Here is a 7,323-nt window from a genome sequence, read left to right as displayed (position 1 = left end):
TCTCCAACTTTAGTTGAATCGGATTTGACTGAGGAGGTCCTTGGATGAGGTTAAATAGCAATTCATATATCTCCATTGTGGTGTTTGCGTAAGTAAGTTGCGATCCTACTAGATACCCATGGTCACCACGTAAAACATGCAACAACAATTAGAGGGTGTCTAACTTGTGTTTTGCACGGTATGCTTGTGATGTGATATGGCCAACGATGTGATGTGATATATTGGATGTATGAGATGATCATGTTGTAATAGTTAATATCGACTTGCACGTCGATGGTACGGCAACCGGCAGGAGCCATAGGGTTGTCTTTAAATTAACGTTTGTGCTTGCAGATGCGTTTACTATATTGCTAGGACGTAGTTTTAGTAGTAATAGCATGAGTAGCACGACAACCCCGATGGCGACACGTTGATGGAGATCATGGTGTGACGCCGGTGACAAGAAGATCGTGCCGGTGCTTTGGTGATGGAGATCAAGAAACGCATGATGATGGCCATATCATGTCACTTATGAATTGCATGTGATGTTAATCCTTTATGCACCTTATCTTGCTTAGAACGACGGTAGCATTATGAGGTGATCTCTCACTAAAATTTCAAGACGAAATTGTGTTCTCCCCAACTGTGCACCGTTGCGACAGTTCTTCGTTTCGAGACACCACGTGATGATCGGGTATGATAGACTCAACGTTCACATACAACGGGTGCAAAACAGTTGCACACGCGGAACACTCAGGTTAAGCTTGACGAGCCTAGCATGTGCAGACATGGCCTCGGAACACATGAGAACGAAAGGTCGAGCATGAATCGTATAGTTGATATGATTAGCATAGAGATGCTTACCACTGAAACTATTCTCGACTCACGTGATGATCGGACTTGAGATAGTGGATTTGGATCATGTACCACCCAAATGACTAGAGAGATGTACTTTTTGAGTGGGAGTTCTTAAGTAATATGATTAATTTAACTAATTGCCATGAATATAGTCTAATGGTCTTTGCGAATTACGATGTAGCTTGCGCTATAGCTCTACTTTTTTTTATATGTTCCTAGAGAAAATTTAGTTGAAAGTTGATAGTAGCAAACTTTGCAGACTGAGTCTATGAAATCGAGGATTGTCCTCGTTGCTACGCAGAAGGCTTATGTCCTTAATGCACCACTCGGTGTGCTGCACCTCGAGCGTCGTGTGTAGATGTTGTGAACATCCGACATACACGTTTCTGATGACTACACGATAGTTCGGTACAAAATACTTAATGGCTTAGAAGCAAGGCGCCGAAGACGTCTTGAAACGTCACGGAACATAAGAGATGTTCTAAAGAGATGAAAGTGTGATTTCATGCTTGTGCCCTTGTTAAGAGGTATGAGACCTCCGACAAGATTCTTTGTCCACAAAGTAAAGGAGAAAAGCTCAATCGTTGAGCGTGTGCTCAGATTATCTGAGTACGACAATCGCTTGAATCAAGTGGGAGTTGATCTTCCAGATAAGATAGTGATGGTTCTCCAAAATCACTGCCACCAAGTTGTGAGAGCTTCGTGATGAACTATAACATATCAAGGATAGATACAATGATCCTTGAGCGATTCGCGATGTATGACACTGCAAAAGTAGAAATCAAGAAGGAGCATCAATAGTTGATGGTTAGTAAAACCACTAAGTTTCGAGAAAGGCAAGGGCTAGAAGGGATACTTCGTGAAACGGCAAAGCAGTTGCTGCACTAATGAAGAGACCCCATATTAAACCCAAGCCCGGGACTAAGTGCTTCTGTTATGAGGGGAACGGTCACTGAGGCGGAGCAACTCTAGACACTTGGTAGATAAGAAGGCTGGCAAAAGTCGAAAGAAGTATATTTGATATACATGATGTTGATGTGTACTTTACTAGTACTCCTAGTAGCACGAGGGTATTGGATACCGGTTCGGTTGCTAAGTGATTAGTAACACGAAATTAAAGCTACGACATAAACAGAGACTGGCTAAAGGCGAGGTGACGATACGTGTTGGAAGTGTTTCCAAGGTTGATATGATCAAACGTCGCACGCTCCCTCTACCATCGGGATTGGTGTCAAACCTAAATAATTGTTATTTGGTGCTTGCGTTAAGCATGAACATGATTGGATCGTGTTTATTGCAATACGATTATTCATTTAAAGAGAATAATGGTTACTCTATTTGCTTGAATAATCACCTTCAATGGTTTATTGAATCTCGATTGTAGTGTTACACATGTTCGTGATATTGGTGCCAAAAGATACGAGGTAATGATGATAGTACCACTTACTTGTGGCACTGCCGCTTGAGTCATGTTGGTATAAATTGCATGAAGAGGCTCCATGCTGATGGATCTTTATACTCACTTGATTTTGAATCACTAGTGACATGCAAATCATACCACATGAGCAAGGCCTTGTTTTCATTGAGATGAAATAAGATAGTAACTTGTTGGAAGTGATACATTTTGATGTATGCAGTCCAATGGGTGCTGAGGCACGCAGTGGATGTCATTATGTTCTTACTTCAATGACGATTTGAGTAGATACAAGAGTATTTACTTAATGAATCACAAGTCTGAAATATTGAAAAGTTCAATTCTGTTTCAGGAGTGAAGTTCGTTGTAACAAGAGGATAAACTGTCTACGATATGATCATAGAAATGAATATCTGAGTTACGAGTTTTGGTAGCAGTTAAGACAATGTGGAAATTGTTTCGCAGTTCATGCCACCTGGAACATCATAGTGTGATGATGTGTCTGAACGTCATAGCCACGCACTATTTGGTATGGTGCATGCTATGATGTCTCTTATCGAATTACCACTATCGTTTATGGGTTATGCATTAGAGACAACCGCATTCACTTTAAATAGGGCACCGCGTATTTCCGTTGAGATGACACAGTATGGACTGAGGTTTAGAGAAATCTAAAGTGTCGTTTCTTGAAAGTTTGGGGCTTCGACACTTATGTGAAAAAGTTTCAGTCTGATAAGCTTGAACCCAAAGCGGATAAATGCATCTTCATAGGATATCCAAAACAGTTGGGTACATCTCCTATCTCAGATCCGAAAGCAAAGTGTTTGTTTCTAGAAACGGATCCTTTCTCGAGGAAAGGTTTCTCTCGAAAGAATTGAGTGGGAGGGTGGTGGAACTTGATGAGGTTATTGAACCATCACTTCAACCAGTGTGTAGCAGGGCGTAGGAAGTTGTTCCTGTGGCGCCTACACCAATTGAAGTGAAAGCTGATGATGGTGATCATCGAGCATCGGATCAAGTTACTACAAACCTCGTAGGTTGACAAGGTCACGTACTACTGCAGAGTGGTACGATAACCCTGTCTTGGAGGTCATGTTGTTGAGCAACAGTGAACCTACGAGTTATGGAGAAAGCAATGGTGGGCCCGGATTCTGACAAATGGCTGGAAGCCATGAAATCCGAGAGAGGTTCCATGTATGAAAACAAAGTGTAGACTTTGGAAGAACTACTTGATGGTCATAAGACTATTGAGTAAAGATGGATCTTTAAAAGGAAGACAAACGATGATGGTGATAAGTCACTATTAAGAAAAGCTCAACTTGTCGCAAAGATGTTTCCGACAAGATCAAACAGTTGACTATGATGAGACTTTCTCACTCGTAGCGATGCTAAAAGTCTGCTAGAATTATGTTAGTAGTTGTTGCATTATTTATGAAATATTGCACATAGGATGTCAAAACATTGTTTCCTCGACGGTTTCCTTGAGCAAACATTGTATGTGATACAACCAGGAGGTTTTGTCGATCCTAAAGATACTAGCAAGTATGCAAGCTCCAGCGATCCTTCAATGGACTGGTGCAAGCATCTCGGAGTTGGAATATACACTTTGATGAGCTGATCAAAGATTTTGGGTTTGTACAAGGTTTATGAGAAACTTGTATTTCCAAAGAAGTGAGTGGGAGCACTATAGAATTTTTGATAAGTATATGTGGTTGACATATTGTGGATCAGAAGTAATGTAGAATTTCTGTAAAGCATACAAGGTTGTTTGAAAGGAGTTTTCAAAGGAATACCTGGATTGCGCTACTTGAGCGTTGAGCATCAAAGATCTATGGAGATAGATCGAAAGCGCTTAATAGAAGTTTCAACAAGATGCATGCTTTGACAAGTTTTTGAAGGAGTTCAAAATAGATCAGCAAAGAAGGAGTTCTTGGTTGCGTTGTGAGGTGTGAATTTGCGTAAGACTCAAAACCCGACCCCGGCAGAATAAAGAGAATAGACAAAGGTCGTCTTCTATGCCTTGGCCGTAGAATCTGAAGTATGCCATGCTGGGTACCGCACCTGATGTGTGCCTTGAGTCAAAGTCTGTTGAGAGGTACAGAGAGTGATCCATGATTGAATCACTAGCAGCGGTCAAAATTTATCCTTGGTAACTGATGGACTAAGGAATTTTTCTCGATTATGGAGGTGGTTAAAGAGTTCGTCGTAAAGGGTTACGTCGATGCAAGCTTTGACACTAATCCGAATAACTATGAGTAGTAAAACGGATTCATATAGTAGAGTAGATATTTGGAGTATTTCCGAATAGCACATAGTAGCAGCATCTATAAGATGACATAAAGATTTGTAAAGAACACACGGATCTGAAAGTTTCAGAACCGTTGACTAAAACCTCTCTCACGAGCAAGACGTGATCAAACCCATAACTATATGGGTGTTGAATTTGTTGGAATCACATGGTGATGTGAACTAGATTATTGACTCTAGTGCAAGTGAGAGACTGTTGGAAATATGCCCTAGAGGCAATAATAAATTAGTTATTATTATATTTCTTTGTTCATGATAATCGTTTATTATCCATGCTATAATTGTATTGATTGGAAACACAGTGCATGTGTGGATACATAGACAAAACACTGTCCCTACTAAGCCTCTAGTTGACTAGCTCGTTGATCAAAGATGGTCAAGGTTTCCTGACCATAGGCAAGTGTTGTCACTTGATAACGGGATCACATCATTAGGAGAATCATGTGATGGACTAGACCCAAACTAATAGACGTAGCATGTTGACCGTGTCATTTTGTTGGTACTGTTTTCTGCGTGTCAAGTATTTGTTCCTATGACCATGAGATCATATAACTCACTGACGCCGGAGGAATGCTTTGTGTGTATCAAACGTCGCAACGTAACTGAGTGACTATAAAGATGCTCTACAGGTATCTCCGAAGGTGTTCGTTGAGTTAGTATGGATCGAGACTGGGATTTGTCACTCCGTGTGACGGAGAGGTATCTCGGGGCCCACTCGGTAATACAACATCACACACAAGCCTTACAAGCATTGTGACTTAGTGTAAGTTGCGGGATCTTGTATTACGGAACGAGTAAAGAGACTTGCCGGTAAACGAGATTGAAATAGGTATGCGGATACTGACGATCGAATCTCGGGCAAGTAACATACCGAAGGACAAAGGGAATGACATACAGGATTATATGAGTCCTTGGCACTGATGTTCAAACGATAAGATCTTCGTAGAATATGTAGGATCCAATATGGGCATCCAGGTCCCGCTATTGGATATTGACCGAGGAGTCTCTCGGGTCATGTCTACATAGTTCTCGAGCCCGCAAGGTCTGCACACTTAAGGTTCGACGTTGTTTTATGCGTATTTGAGTTATATGGTTGGTTACCGAATGTTGTTCGGAGTCCCGGATGAGATCACGGACGTCACGAGGGTTTCCGTAATGGTCCGGAAATGAAGGTTGATATATAGGATGACCTCATTTGGTTACTGGAAGGTTTTTGTGCATTACCAGAAAGGTTTCGGGCTCATCGGTAGTGTACTGGGAGTGCTGGGAGGGGTGCCGGGGACCATCAGGAGGGGTGTCACGCCCCAAGGGGTCTCATGGGCTATGGGAAGAGATAAACCAGCCCCTAGTGGGCTGGAATAAGTTCCCACTAAGGCCCATAAGGTTTGAGAAGGAAAAAACACAAGGTGAAAAGAGTTTCCAAGTGGGAAGGTGGAATCCGTGGAATCCTACTCCAAGTAGGATTGGAGTAGGACTCCTCCACCTCCAATTTCGGCCAAACCTTTAGGTTTTGAGGCTGCCTCCTACCCTCCCTCCCTCCTATATATAGTGGGGTTTTAGGGCTGATTTGAGACAACTTTTGCCACGGCAGCCCGACCACATACCTCCATGGTTTTTCCTCTAGATCGCGTTTCTGCGGAGCTCGGGCGGAGCCCTGCTGAGATTAGATCACCACCAACCTCCGGAGCATCGTCACGCTGCCGGAGAACTCATCTACCTCTCCGTCTCTTTTGCTGGATCAAGAAGGCCGAGATCATCGTCGAGCTGTACGTGTGCTGAACGCGGAGGTGTCGTCCGTTCGGCACTAGATCGGAGCGGATCGTGGGAAGGATAGCGGGACGGTTCGCGGGGCGGATCGAGGGACGTGAGGACGTTCCACTACATCAACCGCGTTTCTTAACGCTTCTGTTGTGCGATCTACAAGGGTACGTAGATCGGAAATCCCCTCTCGTAGATGGACATCACCATGATAGGTCTTCGTGCGCGTAGGAAATTTTTTGTTTCCCCTGCGAGGTTCCCCAACAGTCTCGACCCTATTTCACCACGTCCCGAATAACGTGTGTATACTATTAGGAGGGTTGGTATTAAAGGCTATATGGAGCGAGCGCCACAGTATCCTAGCCATTGGACATTTAAAAAAGAGGTGCTTGATAGTCTCGTTGTTATCACAAAAGCTGCACCTTTGGCTACCTGCCCAATTATGTTTTGCCAAATTATCCTTAGTTAGAATAACTTCTTTGTGGACAAACCACATAAAAACCTTTATTCTTAACGGAACTTTGACCTTCCAAATATGAATTAACTTGGGTATAGGCCCCATATATATGAGATCGAGGTACATAGATTTAACCGAAAAAATGTCATTAACTTCCAATGAACACTATCCGGCAAATCAGAGAGATTAATGTCCATCAACCGTCTGACAAGATGCAGCCACTCATTCCACCGATCTCCAATGAAAGACCTTCAAAATTGAATATTTAGAGGCACGGACCGAAATACTGTAGCAACATAAGATTCTTTACGTTGGACAATATTATATAGTAGCGAATACTGGATAGCGAGAGGCGTTTCCCCTAACCACATATCCTCCCAGAATCTCGTCAACTCACCGTTTCCAATGATAACCTTTGTTCTTTGGAAAAAGGATGCTTTCATCCTCATCAAGCCCTTCAAAAACGGCGAATCGTTTGGTCTTACCTGGGCTAACGTTTTATTTTGTAGGTATTTATTCCTAAGAATTTGTACCTACATGCCTTCATTTT

This window comes from Hordeum vulgare, chromosome 7H (assembly GCF_904849725.1).
Source record: "Hordeum vulgare subsp. vulgare chromosome 7H, MorexV3_pseudomolecules_assembly, whole genome shotgun sequence".
NCBI classification, from domain to species: Eukaryota; Viridiplantae; Streptophyta; class Magnoliopsida; order Poales; family Poaceae; genus Hordeum; species Hordeum vulgare.
Note: the sequence above shows the minus strand (reverse complement) of the source record.